We start from the raw sequence: 17373 nt of genomic DNA on the forward strand, positions 1-17373 counted from the left end.
CATGCTGATACATAAATAAAGTTAAACATCTGTTTAGTTCGGGAGCCAAAAACTTTAATTAATGAAATTTATTGTAAAGTAAACTCAATCTGAACATTGCAGAGGATTTAAACACCATTGCACTCAACCCTTCGATTGTACGTAGATACTAGACGTTTATATTTTAATTAAAAAAAATAAAGATAAATTTGACATCTTCGTATTCTTAGCAAAACCAATTACTGTATATTCATTATTGTTCAATAAGGAAATAAATATGAAAGCAAGTACATAAATGAGATAGAGAAGTTAAAAACAGGATCATTAAATTTAAAACAAGAACAATTAGTTTTAATTTAAACCTCTGCTGGATAGTAAAGCTTTTGTTCTTGTTTTAAATGAAACATAACAGTGCAAATTATATATGCAATATACAAGATAAATCATAATTTTCTATACATAATCAAAAAATTCATTTTATTATGCAGCATTTTTAAGTCAAACTATGAAAACTAAAATCATATACAGATGATTCTACTCAATTTGTGAATGAATGCATATTAAATACCCATTATGTACAGTACATATGTACAGAAAAATGTATTCCTTCATATATTCCTTTTAAATTTTGTGACTTTCATGTAGCTCTATAAATAAAAATCAAAGGAGTGAAGTCTAGGATCTTCATCTTCCCATATAAAGGATAAAATAAAGAATTTCTATGTAGACTCATTCTACTTCATTTGTTACAAAGATATAGCAAATCAAGAAATAACAAATGTCATTTGTGCAGTACCCAGCACCCAAACAGGAGGAGATTAAGGGGACCAGGAATCCAATAATTTTCAATCATAGTTCAATATAAAATCTAAATAACAACAAAACACTAAAACATATTAGCTCAAAGTTAAAATTATGTGTGGAACCATCTTTTATGAGATTTTATTAAAAATAATTTTTATATTATTAATTATTATAAATAGGGAAAAATCTTAATTTTGAGAGAAGACATAAGTTTTTAAAAATATCGTAAATTCCGATAATGAGTAAAATTTTAAGTCTAACTCCACTCAAGATATGCCACATGATCCTTCTCTATTTCCACACTCCTTGACCCTTTAATTACCAAAATTTAATAGCACCAATACCCCATATTTAGAAATAATCCTGGCAAGTTTGAAAATTTTTGGTTTGTCCAGTCCCATGATAATGCAAAATAGATGCCAATCCTTACAAAACTGTGTGTATTTTTTACATTTTTGGATTTCTGACAAGGCTGTCCTGAGCTAAAGGTGCACTAGGCATTCACTTAGGGTGCAAAAGTTTTGGGGCACCAAAAATTCTGGACCAACCCTTGTTCCTGAAGTGTCAAAACATCTCGAATTAGAAAAAACCGGAGGTTCAAAATCTGACTGAGCACCAGTCTTTCCTTATAATATATTCTATAAAACCTGGGAAAGTAAAATAAAATAAAACGTTACTTCATATGTAATTCCAAAGTCTATGTGATGATTTCATATCAACTTCCAAATGTATCACAATTTTTCTAAGTAAATCGCATACTCTTATGATTATCATACTAATGATATCAGCATATAACAATTTTCTTATTAATTCATAAAATTTTATTGAATAACTCATATTATTTATAACCCATATTGTGTAATTTTAAGAGATGAACTCATTCAAAAAGCAGCCTACACATTCACTATCATACAATAGACAATTTTCTAAAACATATATAATTAATTCTTTCACTACCTAAAATAGTCATGTAAATGACGATTATCACTTTATAAAATATAATTTCTTTTTATTAAAATAATATTTTTTGTCAAAGTACTAAATATATAAATCAAAGTTATATAAATTAACATTTTCAAAAGAATGACCTTCAATTTACTGTAATTCAGATTAGAGCTAGACAGTAATTCTAAAGTAAATTCATAATTTCTTATCTGATAAAAATCTAAATAATCTATAAAAAAATAAAGACATACTTTCAAAGTAAATAATAGCATGAAAGTTCTTTACTTTTACATTTTGAATAGTNATCATGATCAATAGATATGATAGAGAAACAGAAAGATCCAGCACAGTAACTAATAATTATTTATGTACAGTTTCCATATACGATACTAAAATATTAAATAAAAATTCATTTGATCTGAATGTAAGATTAAGAGATTAATTAATTATAAATAATTCAACATTGTTAATTTTAATGTTCCTATATAGTGAAGTAAAACCTGTATGTCATGTACACTTATGTAAATAACATACAGGTTTTACTTCACTATATAGGAAGTAAAACCTGTATGTATGTCATGTACACTTATGTAAATAACAAAATTTAAATTCACAAAAACAGCATAATTAAAGAATAAAACAAAAAATTTAAGTGATATGCAAAAGTTATTTCACTACTGAACAAACGTATATAAATTTTATATATATGAAAAATTAAAAGTGACAGAATGAGCATATATTAAGATATTAAACGATTTTAAATTAATTGCCAGATTATTTGGTTTATAAATATAAATGTGTATTTTATATACATCCTAGTTGATACTGTATTAATGTTCTATAGATGCATGCAATGGTTTGATACGACAGTAAAAATGAAATTTTATTAAGGCACTCATGTTATTAAAATCGTAACTAATTTTTATACAAAAAAAGAAAAATTTCATTCTAAGTACACTTTCTAATATGAAGTCGTCTTTAAAAAATTAATGTTTTATATATTTAAAGTTTTTTTTTTTAGTAAATAATAATCTGATGATACAGAAATCTTCAATTTACTGTAATTCAGATTAGAGCTAGACAGTAATTCTAAAGTAAATTCATAATTTCTTATCTGATAAAAATCTAAATAATCTATAAAAAAATAAAGACATACTTTCAAAGTAAATAATAGCATGAAAGTTCTTTACTTTTACATTTTGAATAGTTTTAAGGACTTTAGATAGAATCACTGCCATTTTATGAATAAAGCAATGTTTATTACTGCACATCAGATGTTTTCAAAAAGCCACCTGACCTCTTCTCCAGATTCTTACATAAACACAATACTTAATAAGAAGTTTACTTCTTTGAAAGTCAAAAGTCATCAATCTAGAAGTCAAAGCATCAAAAAAGGAATTTTCTTTAATTTATATAATATTTACGATCTCAGATATTATCTAAACACTAAAAATTTTCATTATCGAATAGTAAGAATAGTGAAAAGTGATAAATTTTACGTCATTTCTCTATAATAAATACTTGCTCATTGAAAAATAATCTTAAATTTGTTTCAATATTGCTAAGCATAAATATATTTTTCTTGTTAATGGATTGGTTATATTCAAAAAATATCCAAAGTGTCTTAATTTATAATCACTTCCCATCAAACTGATATACAAAGTCTCACTTTATTAGTCTTGTAAAATTATTTTTACAGAAATTTCTAAAGTGTGAAATTGATCAGTCATATACTACAACTATTAACTATCTAGAATATGTCTAGAATAGTTCTAGAATATGTAGAATATTTTAAACTAGCAGGTAAGCCCGGTGTTGCTCGGGCAAAAGTAACGATAGAGAAGATTAACATTATTACGTTATAGTCAACCTTACTCGTTTTCACAGAATGCAAGAATTGGGTCCCCCTGTTTCTGGACTGATTAGAGAATTTTTAGATGTGTCTAAAAATATATTCGATTTCCCGCAAAAATGAAAAAAAACTGCATCTGCGTCTTGCATATCGCTTTCTCTTAACAATTCCATTGTTACTTAAAACTTCTTGAGCAATGCTGGGCCTAGCAGGTAGGCCCGGCATTGCTCAGGAAAAGGTAACAATAGTGAAGATTAATATTATTATGTTATAGTCGTCTAAAAATATGTTTGATTTCCTGCAAAAACGAAAAAAAACTGCACTTTCTCTTAAAACGTTGCTTTCTATTAACACTTCCATTGTTACTTAACACTTCTATTGTTGATGGAATTGTTAAGCTTAATCCTGTACCTCTCCCCCCCAGGGGAGGTGGAAATTTCGAAAAATCTCTTCTTAGTGTGCGTTTTTGTGACATACCCTAACTGTGTACCAAATTTCAGCTTTCAACTCCTAACCGTTTGGGCTCTGCGCTTATTATTATTATCTACTCGTCTCGATTATATATATAGATACAAACAAAAAATAGATAAATATTAAATATTGGTTTTCTTTGATAGCAATTGCTGATAACATTGCTTTATATAAAAGGATATTTTATTATAAAATTCTGTGCACAGAAACGAGTGATAAAATAATGCAAAATTATAAATGTATGATATGTCTCTAACTCTCGACTTGTTAATTTTACTTTAATTATATTGTAAATCTATTGAGGATAATTTGCTAAAGGTAGAAAATATGATAACATCGTAATAAAATATAATCAACTAAAAATTTAAAATCAGATATTATGACATAAGTCTAGTTATAAACTTATTTTCATGCATTCTATTTTATTCAATTATTATTGAAATATATAACAATTATCAATCACAAAGCACAGATAATAATAAAACTAGAATGCTGTTTCAGTAAAAGTATCATTAAATTAGTTTACAGTTTATTCATTCATACATTGAAACATAAATTTTCTGATAATGCCACTCCATTTGATTATGTTTAAATTTTCCTATCACGTATCACATTAAACAAAATATCTAATTGCTGAATTTACTGGTCTACGTTTGGGTTAAAAATTTATTTAATTTAACTTTCCTAAGGCAAGCAAGTTATAAAATCATTTAATTAAATTTGTAACCCCAAACATATCCAATAAATCTAGTAATTAGCTATATGGTTTAATATTTTTATAATTTTATGAAGCATAATATAATACAATATAGTAAAAAATGAATAACATTCTTCATATTTTTGGTTAAGATGTCTATTCTGCTTCACTTCACATATAGTTTATAATAAATAAAATAATTTTTAACAACACGTCATTTTTATTTCACTTAACGTATGCATTTAAAGCATGTCGTACCATCCAGTCCAAAGTTTTATCAGATCGGATAAAATTAATAAATAATAGCAATCGTTTGTCATTAAATTTTATTAAAGAATCACGTGGTGATGGAAGTTTAACTATTCCCGAAGAGTAGTACAAAAAACGATACAGAAAGTATTAAATAAATATTAAAATTAATAAACAAAGTAAACGAATCGAAAATTATTTATAATTCCGTTAGTAATTATCATAATATTCGAAGAATTTCTTCGGGAATTAGAAAGATTTTCTCAGCGACGAAACTCTCGTCCTCAAGTCACCTCTTTCAGACATTTTTGTCTCCTTACGTATTTGGGTTCTTCCCTTTTCTTAAATCGGAACCTTTTATTGGGATTACGTTTAATATAAATTATCGCAAGTTTTTACGTAATAATAAAGGTAAGACTTTAGATCTTTAACGTTGAGAATTTTTGTGGGATTTAATTAACGATACGGATGCTACCAATTCGCGGCAATTCGCTTCCATCCAACGTGCTCGTAATATACAGCAGTTAAATGTCTTCTCTGGGAAAGTTTCATTCAAACAGTTCTGTTACGTTATAAAAACTGTATCTGTTCGATAATTTAAACTTTTTAGAAACTCCTCCAGAAATAAATTCGATTTTAACATTAAAAAAAATCTCAGACAGGTTTTTCCACGCATTTTCTATTAATTACTTATGTAATATGCATTAATCTAGTAATTTTTATACTTCATTTTATTTAGAAAATTTCTCTCCTAATGATTTTTGCATATGAAAATGTTTGAGCTGAATAAAGTGAAAAGTTTCATAATTAATGATCTTTGTTTATAATATTAATTCAAATTTATAACTAGCTTGATTTTTTTTTTATTAATACAACTTGACATCTAAAATGTTATTTTAATATAAATATCATATGGAATATCGTGTCGTAAAACTATGTAAGGAAGCTCGTCGGTAAAAATCGCAAAGTGTATTTTGAGAACGAAATGGAATAACTTCAATGAGCCATCTTCTATATCGTGTCTACGTCTCAAATCTTTTTCTCTTCCCATTCTGATACACAAGCTCGTTACGTGTAATACTGGATTGTAGTCACATAATTCACTGTCGTGTATGTCATTTATACATTTATTTCATAATCAAAAATATTGTATTTCTTATCACTAGAAATTTGTTTATAAGTGTGAAAATATACTTAAAAAAACAGAAGTAATTAGTTTAAAGTGAAGAATATAGTTTCCTTACAATATTCATGCAATAACAGAATATAAAAATATTTTTAGTCCGTTTCTTGCCTTCTAGGTGTCAAAAAGCATCGTGAGTAATTCTCTGAGTTACAAAAATATAAATATCTTTTATCTCTATTTGTGTCTTTTTAAACTTAAAATACTGTATATATTCAATGCCAAACCAGAGTGTGTATATAAATATAGCAAACAGTTCATTTTATTTCATGAAAATTTTATTAACATCTAGTGAATATTTTCAAATATATTAATGGAGTCATCTTGGCATTTTTAATATGGACAAAAATGTTTATTGCATCTTAATAAGATGATGAATTACTATAGAGCATAAAAAGTTTTAGATTTCAAATACAGTGAGTGACCTCCAGATATATGATTCTAAAGGGACCTATGATAAAAGTCATATAAGTGAGAGAGTTGTACAAAAGAAGAAATTGAACAATTTGAATGAAAAATGTTAAAAATATAACTGTAGCTCTTTCAGTATTGATTACCACAATTAAAAGCATTGTTTCTTTTAAATTTAAAATACAAAGTTAAATTCAACAATGTTGCTACCTACATCACCCAGAAATTAATATGCATATCCAAGTTTCACTGCAAAAGTGGGCCTGCGGGGCTGATGTACAGTACTGTATTTTTCTTTATATTAAAATTTCTGTAGGGTAGAAACTAGAAGTATGTGGATTTTGGAAATTTTGTTGGCTGTCCAAAGGTTACTTTGACATAGATAGAATCCATGTTAGAGAAGGTCAATTTGTCAAAATTTGAAAAATATGAATGTAAATAATCATGGCTTGACACAATTCATACCAAAGTTATTAGTCAATACATACCTGGCAACATCTTTAGGGGAATGCAACAATAGTCTGGACATACATGACAGTGGTTGCTAAAGGGAATTATGACACTTTGTTTTATTCAAACATATATCCAGCAACCATTCTCTTTCTAAAATCAGATATGTCCACTACGATAATCCTCTTTGCTTTATTGTCTTCCTGGGCACCTGATTGACCCATGGCAAAGTGATCACTCGGTTCTTGTGATTGAAATTGCAATGGTAAAGTGAGAGAAAAATACAATAGTCTGAAATATTTGAAGGGGTGTAGAACTGAGTGTGTCATTCAAATGAGAGATTTTAGACATTATCAGCCAGGATCGGTGAAAAATGTCTCTTAAATGAGAGGTCACTGTATTTCAATCGTAATAAATGATTATATTAAAACTTACATTAAATTTTCAATAAATAAGAACTTAGAATATTTTAATAAATTATATAAATTCATAATCATTATACTTTAAAATTTATTTTACTGACAGTTTTTTATGTGAAGAATATGATGGAAGTTATTATTATTATTAAATTTTTATTGTATTTATTTTCAGGCACTTGGCAAATTTTATCATCAAATTTTTTATTTAGTTGATACGTGTTGATATTATTTACACACGTTTCGGGCATTTATTGCCCCTCTTCAGCCAACTTGTAGTTTTTCTCTGTAATTGTTGTTGTTTTTTTGTTGACCCTTATCCATTTTTTGATGATTGTTGCCGTTTCAGCTTCGGAATTCTTATTCTGGTACTTTGAAACCGTGCTAGTAGTTATTAGTAGTAATTCAAACACAAATTATTATTGTATTTATTTTCAAGAGGGGCAATAAATGCCCGAAACGTGTGTAAATAATATCAACACGTATCAACTAAATAAAATNGAAAAGCATGATTAATGAGTTCAGGCTTCTAAAGCATCAAATGCTTGGTTGGGCTTATGCGTACTAAAGAAGTTTATACCTTAGAAACAGGATTCACATGGCTAGAAATGAAGTTTCATTTCTAGTTTCATTCAGAGTGCCACGATATCAATCAAGCCAGGAATTTAGCAGTTAAAAATTAGCACCCATTTTTAATAAATTACAACTTTTTTGTTATTTCTTATAATTTGTATGTATTAAATTTCTGTGCCTTAATCTTTTTTACTGTTATAATAGAATTAAAATTAATATTTTTACTTAAGGTATTGACTTTTATTTTTTCCTATTGATTGTGATTGATTATCTGAAAATTTCAGTTAACCAAATTTGCCCTGCTCTAATTATTTCAGATAATCAATGCTCTACTGTGCTTTTAATGGATTTTAGTGGAAAAATTAATTCCTAATTAGGGGCCGTCTATAAATGATATCTGCATTTCTTTCTTGAAATTTTTACTCCTCCCCTCTTTGGACATCCAACTAAACTCAACCCCCTCAAAACTTTTATCACTTTATGAATAATAAAGTGCAAAAATTGCATAAAATTTAATGAAATAAAATGGACCTCCATTGAAGTTCAACCTTTTCCCTCCTCCTTGTCCGACTTTGTCCAACTTATCATGATCCTTTCTCTCCCCTTCGGTGTAAACATCATTTACGGACAGTCTTTTTACTTATAAGATTTTAATGCTCTAGAAAACCTTTGACTTTTTCCTATGAACAACTGCAATTCACATATTTTTTTTAATTTAAATATTAAAAGAAAAAAACTATACAAATGGAGACTATTCAAGTTTCTCTCATTTATATTGTGCAAGCTTTTCATGACTAAATTTCTTGGTATGTATACTCAAACCCAAATAAAGGAAAACCACAAATGTCATTTGCTCCAGACTCCAGGCACATGTCGTCTCAAAATTTAATCTTTTATGTAGCATAAACATATAAAAATGATATAAGTTGAAATCTTTATGCTCGATAAGTGGTAAAAATTTTGTTTACATTTGTTTAATTAATTTTATTCATATCATTTTGACTTTCAGTTAAGGATAAAACCACATATTTGTGACTAGCCTAGGTACCATCTCACTTTTTACAGTATAATCTCTATATTCAATATACAGCAGTAGCATGCCATCCATGGAAGCTGTGGAAGCTCTACTTCCCTTGTATTTTCTAAAATATAAACATATATTATACAATTATTTTCATATTTTAACGTACTTTGAATTAATTAAAATTAATATTTTATTATAACCGCATTATGTATCTTATTACAAATTTCTATACATGTGAAAAACAATGATAAGATCACTATTGTATATTCGAATATAAATTCATATATGCATATTCCCAATGGAAGCGCCATATTGCCGAATACAGGACAGCTTCCACATATCTGAATCGCATAAAGCAGCCAGATTATATGCATTTGTGCATGCACTTTACAGAGCACCAACCTTACGTGGTTTAACTGGTGGATGCAACACACCAAAATATCATATAATGCTTCAAATGATTCTATCCAGGATCAACACAGCTTCCCTATAATCAAATGTCACTGCACACCACTGATATACAGATGTATATTTTTATATATAAAAAAGCAAAATAAAATTTTATTGTCATCTTTATATTTGAATTTATTTATTAGTAAGATGCATTTTTTCATCAGAAACAATACAAATGGGCAACTAATAAAATTCAGAGAATTGCAACAAGGAAAAATTAATTTATAAATTTAGCTTGTAATAACATTGCATATAATTTCTCATATCCTTATTTTTGTTTATTAAAGGAACAAAAAATTAATTCCCCTTTTGCATTCTGTATAATGGGCTGTATTTCTTTTTAACAAGGAAACTTTCAAAAATTTTCCAACTTTCAATTTTGGATTACTTAAAATTATAGTTAAAGAATCTTAAATAAAAGAATTCCTCACTGATAAACATTTTTGACAAAATAATATTGTAAAATAATGAAAGCAATTCCAAATTCTTTAGATAACAACAAAATTCTGTACACTTAATAACAGTTTCTCTAGTCCTTTTCATAGCGGGCTTGCAATTTGATTGTTTTCGTTTCTTCACACGTTTTTTGGATTTGGTTGTTTCCTCCTATGATTTCTCTTTTCCCACTCACACACAGATACAAATACCCTTTAAAGTTTGCTCTTTATTTTAGATAAAGAAAAAGAAATCAGACCAATCTTTATTTTAGATTTTCTCAACAGCTTTGTCCATGATGTATTCATAAAATTTTGTTGAGAAAATCAAAAATAAAGATTGTCCTTCAGATAGAGAGATAATAGAGAGGTTGAGGCGCACGTTTTAAACGTGTAAACGTGTACGTTTGACGTTCAGCGCCGCTTTCCCGTAAGCCTAAAAGTTTGACGATGGTGTATGAACTGTCAAGCGTGATTCCACCGACTATCCAAACACCATTGTCAAACTTTTAGGCTTACGGGAAAGCGGCGCCGAACGTCAAACGTACACGTTTACACGTTTAAAACGTGCGCCTCAACCTCTCTAATGTTTCTCTATTAATTTACAGTAACCAAGCCCATAGTCGTAAGATGTGTGTCTACATGTGTCAATATCTCTTGACGATGGGATTGGTTGCCTGAAACCAGACAAACTGTTATTCAATTTAAATGAGTTCCAATTGTTTTATTGGAACTCATTTACATTTTGATTTTTGTTGTCATAGCAATTTTTAGTTTAAAATCTGAAAATTTTTAAAAATTGTTCATAATAAACTTCCTAATTGTTTATAACAACTTTGAAAAAAATAGATTACAGAGAATCATACTGTATGTACTCACATGACATATATCAGACTAATGGGTATCAGATTACAATATATTGTTGGATTACTGGATTTTGTATGTATGAATTATACAGTAAAATAAAAAAAAATGCACTTGATTCAAAGCTTTTGAGCTATATGCCTGTTATCAAGAGTCAACAAAAGATCAAGAGATGTAATCTTCTCTAATTAATGTTTGTTATTAATAAATAAAAATTAATTAAATAACAATCTACTGTCTTGATAATGATAGAAATTACTCCATATAAATAGAAAAAGACTTAGGAAAATTGTACTGATGCAGTTAGTTACTAATGTGACATATGTATTTATCTTAATGGATGCTGGATTTTATTTAGAGCAAGTTTCTGCTGGCTCTGGAATAATTCAGCCTTCTTTCCAAGGAATACTTGAAGATAATTCTGAGGTAAAATCAGAATCATCTGATGCATGATGCTGATTCCATTAATCTTTTCTGGTACATTAGCTTTGAAATATAAGGCTGTATATAACTACTGGTCCTGTACATGTCCATGATAAGTTACAGAAGTCCTTTACTTTTTGAGAAATTTACAACAAATATTTTGTTCAGGAAATAAAAAATATTTTACAAATACTATATAAATTTCTGATATTTAAACGATAATATTTATCAAAAGTTTGTTTTATGTTTCATAAAAATTATATAAAAAGATAATTGTTCAATGTAGACAAAATTATCAATTAATTTGTCAATAAAATATGTTTTAAATTTATATTATTTTTTACTTTTAAAATTATCTTATGTATCTTTTAAAGTTTCTGAGATAAAGAAAATTTATTATAATATTCGGTATTTTCAAGAAATGAAAATTACAGATTTGATCAATTTGTATAGAATGTAGTACCATATTTTTGTGTGGGTAATCTGTGTTTAGAAGGCAATTTGAAAGCAGGTGCAGGATATACACCAATTTTAAATTGTAATTACAATTCATCAAACAGCTTTTCCTTTTTCTACGGTCACTAGGAACATTAGAAAATTGATCCTTTGTATGTCACATCATAATTTTTCCTGAAACCAATAAAGATAGTTCTCTTCTGTTCATTTTTTGTATATCAACACATGTTTTAATTATCATTATTATTATATACTTTTACTTGTATCTTGAAAGCTGATAAATTTTCCTCTGTATATAATGTCATCATTTTAAATATCTGCTAGAAATTTCCCATTACTATGTTAAATCACTGCTTTTTTTCATTGTTATGAAGTGAATTTTGATAATTATAATTATTGTAAATACTCAATAGAAAGTAAAAGCAACTTAAACAATAATGGGAATTACCAACCAATATATTTGCTACTATTGATTCTACTTTATTTTACTTTAAAATATCTTTCATTTCTTAGAATTCTACGGGATAACAAGAAAAGTGTGTATATATAAGACACCAAACCTATTTACTAAGCATTATTTAAAGAGTGGGGAGAGTCATTTCTGCAGTTTCAGGACCAGGTGCAAACTAATAATGTGGAGAGAAAATATGAGCCAGGTGCAGTGGATCTACACTCACTAAAAGCCACCTCTAAGTATAGGTTTCTTGCTGTTATCTGTCATTATTTACAACACTTTGCATTGAGTATTTATATTGCAATTAGTATTAAATGAAATATTTGGTATTTGAAATTAATTAAGAATCTCACAAAATTTATTGTTAATTTAACAGATGTACAGAACACAAAAATAATGTATTTTAATTACTCGTCACTATAAAGTACTGTACAGCTAAATTCCAAAAATTATATTAAATATCTTTAATGTCACAATTACATCATTATACTTATATGTTATAAAAATTTAATAATGTTAATTATATATATATATAAGCAAACTATATAAATAAATTTACTTATGGAAATTCTAGTTTTAACAGGAAATTTTCTAGCATTATTTAAATTTCCTGTTGAAAAAAATTCACCCACTCAGTAATTATAAATAAAATAAATTGGGGATAACAGGAAGAAAACAAACCAGCATTCCCACAAAAATCTTTTTTTTTTTTTTTTTTTTTTTCTTNGAACTGGAAAAAAAATCTATACAAATTGCTGAATAATTCATAAATAGCAATGAAATTTGAAACATGAATCATATAATTTGCAATTTGTATTTCAAATGTATGAATATTTATGGAAACTTAGTTTTAATAAATGCAGCACAATCTTATTACATTGCATTAAACAAAAATCATTAGTAACTTAACATATTAAACTACAAGAGCATCTATTTCCCTCAGTTTTGGTTTTGATTCTCTTTAGTATCAGTTCACACATTCTTGTAACTTTTAACATTAGTCAATTTAAAGAAAATTAAGCTTAGGTTGAAGGTCAAGACCGAATTCATCTTGTGGTCATTACTCATCTACAGCTTTCATCATCATACCTTCTAAGTGAGGTTAAATATATTAAAAAGGTATGTGAAAGAAAAACAGTATCATAATGTATATAGAAGTAAAGTAAAACTGAATATTTTCCAGTTTATGGTCAATATTTTCTTTATTAGGGCAAAACTATGGTCTGTCACTGAATGCAAAAAAACAATAGCAAATGCAAAGTTGAAACAAGAAACCTTAATCCAAATGTTGAACAGTTAGCATTAAACATGAAACAGTAATTCTCATATTTTGTACTATACTTTCTAATACTATTAATAATTAATAATAACAATTAAATTACACTGTAATGTTTATAATAACATAGAAAAATGAACTTTAAAAATATGATGCATCAAACCAATAAAAATAAACAGATATATTTATAAAAAATAAATTTAATGGAGTAGAAAAGTTCAACTGAAAGACATATAAATATAGATTGACAGATAAAAAGGTCAGAACACAGGAAAATATGCAGCATTGTTCATCAATAATAAATCAAATATTAATTAAAACGCAGATAAGAATAGCAAACAAATCAATTATTGGCTTATAAGCAATGAGTTAATAAGAATAAATATAATTCATTGACATAGTTTCACTCTTCACAGTCACAGTTATGATTCTTTGATATAGTCTCAAGATAAAAACACAGTATCATAGAATTTAGCCTTAAAAGAAATTTAATTTATCAATATCTGTATTTTTGTATTTATAATAAAGAAGTATTGGCTAATATTGATATATTACAGATGTAGTAACTTGAGTTAATAGAATTAATATAAAATGTAATTCTCAAATTTAAAAAACAACTTGGCATTTATAATGTCAAGTGACTCTAATGTACACAACTCTATGAGACGAGTTTATTTAAGCTACAGAATATAGCCATTCATAATATAAAAACAGACTTCAAGTTTTATGTCATTGCATTTTTTAAAATTATTTTATTTATCAAAATTCTAATTCAGCCATCTGCAGCTTTATATTCTTAATTATAATCTATAACAAACGGCAAATTTAAAATGTTCTCGCAATTTTAATTAATTTTGTAAATATTTTATTATAGAATATTCTTAAGCTTTCATTTCATTCATACAAGGAAATTTAACTGATTGTTATTTATAAAAATGTTATAAGCCATTAAATTACTAAATTATTATTCCAAATAAAAGATATATCACTAAATACATTTAATTAACATTTCATCATTTATCAGTTTCTGTTATCACTTTAATAAAATCTAAACATATAAAATTATTATATAGATTAAATATATAAAGCATATATTTATAACTCTCCATCTTGCAAGCACTATAAGGACCTTTCACCTCACATCACGAGTTTAAGCAAGATCCACAAAGAATAACAACAACTCAAAGCCCGAATAGTATTATAGCCCGATATTTAGGTGATTGTTTGGTAATTTATTATCCACAAAGAAAGCAATTAAGTAGTAAAAGGATGGGATGTAGCATAACTGGATCAATCCCCTCCTGAAAATTTCTAAGCCAACCCAAAAAATTGGACTAGCTCCCTCAGGTTGTACCACCTCAATCATAATCCTTAAAAATTAAATATTTTAAACATAAAATTTGGAAGGCAAATCTGTAAAATCAAAACCATTTACACAAAAAGACTAGCAAAAACCTATAGCAAAACTGCAACAAACATTTTTATCATTGATGCCACCATCATGATCAATAGATATGATAGAGAAACAGAAAGATCCAGCACAGTAACTAATAATTATTTATGTACAGTTTCCATATACGATACTAAAATATTAAATAAAAATTCATTTGATCTGAATGTAAGATTAAGAGATTAATTAATTATAAATAATTCAACATTGTTAATTTTAATGTTCCTATATAGTGAAGTAAAACCTGTATGTCATGTACACTTATGTAAATAACAAAATTTAAATTCACAAAAACAGCATCATAAACAAAGTAAACAATATAATTAACTTTAAAATTATTTACAAAGTACTTTCAACAAAGTGAAGAAGCCTGAAATAAATTGGTGAAAATACCATTTATTTTGTTTACAGCATTATTTCTGTTCATTTAAATTTGATTATTTTCATTTATATCTACACTTTAATCTTAGTATTTTAAAATAAAATAATAAACATAGTTTTATTATAACAATAACAGACGAGTTTACATTATATTGCAAAATACTGTAGCAATTGAATTAACAATCTCTATAATCATTAATTCTGAGAAATATTTTTACATAATTTACTACAATTTTTATTTATTTAACTTAAACAAACTGTTACATTGGATCCAGATTAAAATGTCTAATAATTAATCAAATAATTTCATTTGTTTTTATAATTAAAAATTTATAAATTGTCAATAAAGGATATTCAGGATTTATATGACTAATCCTTTAATAATCATAATTAATTATATAAAAGTTTGATGATAAAAAAATTTTTCAGATGAATAAATTCATGCGAGTTTATTCAACTTTCTACCATTTATTAAATAAAACAAAATAAAATAAAAAAAATATCTTTTTGCTTGATGTATGTTCTGGATTATCAAGCAAAACATTTTTCTTAATTACAAACTAGTGAATGAATTAGAAATCCACCCAGTTATTTTTTTCTATTGAAGATGGAATGTGACAAGATGACCTGCTACAACTAGTTCCGGATACTAACCCATCGGGAGGAAACATTTCAAATGCAACAATGCCTTAAATTCTTTCCTCAATATAATTTTTAAAACTTGTTTATGTTTATTGAGTTTGCAAGGTTTTCTTTTTTTATAATTAAAAACATAATAAATACCAAAATTATAATTTTTGTGTTATAGAAAAACTATTAATTTGATATCAAATCAACATCTTTCTTTCTTCCGGCAAATTAAATTATAATGAAGTTTCGAACTAAAATTATATTCTGAAACGAGAAAAATTTATTTTTTCAAGTAAAATAACATGTACATTGTTCAACTTAGTTTCTAAAAATTGAAAATTGGGACAGGAATAAAAAAAAAATGACATAATTTTAAACTAGGAATTCTACGAAGTATGACTCTGAATATAATTAATTCTAAATTAGAAAATTTTCTTATGTGTAATCATATAGTCCAGATATGGAAATTTACTAGTCATCGAACATCATAAAAAAAGAAACAAGCATATATGATAATTATCAAAACAAATCAATTATGCATCAGCATAACATTGCAAATCAAACTGGGTTACTTGATGATAAAGTAATGCAGAAGCATGTTTATATTACATGACTTGCTGCTATTAAATATTTCTTCCGCCTATTCTTTATTAATTATAGAATCTAGAAATTTTAAATAAGATCGTAACTAAGTGATCCAGTTAATATTTATTTTACTGGATTAAATTTCGAGAAATTTATGCTTTAATACGGTTAAATCAGTAGTGATTAATTAAAAATTGAAGGTAATGTTTATAAAGAAATTGTAAATCTGTATTCTGTTCAAACTAAGAAGCCTTAACAATAAGAAAGGATAAGGTTCTGTCATACATTTTAATATCTTGTTTATATATTGTTGAATTGTGTTTAATTATTAGGATAAAAGACTTCATTAAAAATTAATGAGAGTATCTCATATGTATACATAGAACATTCTCACTAATCCAAACTAATTTTGTTCATTTTTCTGTTAAATATTCAAGCCAACAACAGAAAGAAATTGCAGATTAATTTTTAAAAACATGTTGAATTTGTGAAGTTTTTTATTGACTTGCTTTTCTTTATATACAACCTTACTATTCAAATGATCCTATGCAATAACTTATTCATATTAGTAAAAGTGCACTAAGCAGTTGATACTATATAGGTAGAATACTTGATACTTCATCCTATGCTTAGATTAAATATTGTCCTAGATGTACTGAAACAAGAATCTATAATGATTTGTATAACAACATTTTGATAAATAAAAAAGAAACCTTAATAATGAAAATATAACTTTATAGAAAAGTATTACTTTTGGCATACTTTTCAAGCAAATCATTTCAAAAATATTGATTATACATAGTCTTCCATAAAGAATGTACAATTTTAAAGTACTATAATTATGTTAATTATCTGAGAAGTGTGTGATGTACAGTACATCAGTCAATAGCATAAATGTCCAAGTTTCATTTAC

At 26.6% G+C, this 17373-nt stretch overlaps 1 protein-coding gene across 9 annotated transcripts in view; it reads right to left on the reverse strand.

The window, feature by feature from the left end:
* The window catches only part of LOC111632985, a 67178-nt gene that overhangs the window by 23305 nt on the left and 26500 nt on the right, over window positions 1–17373 (reverse strand). The gene's annotated exons all lie outside the window — the stretch shown is intronic.

This window comes from Centruroides sculpturatus, unplaced genomic scaffold, assembly GCF_000671375.1.
Source record: "Centruroides sculpturatus isolate CEXI.00-Female unplaced genomic scaffold, Cexi_2.0 scaffold296, whole genome shotgun sequence".
Taxonomy (NCBI): Eukaryota; Metazoa; Arthropoda; class Arachnida; order Scorpiones; family Buthidae; genus Centruroides; species Centruroides sculpturatus.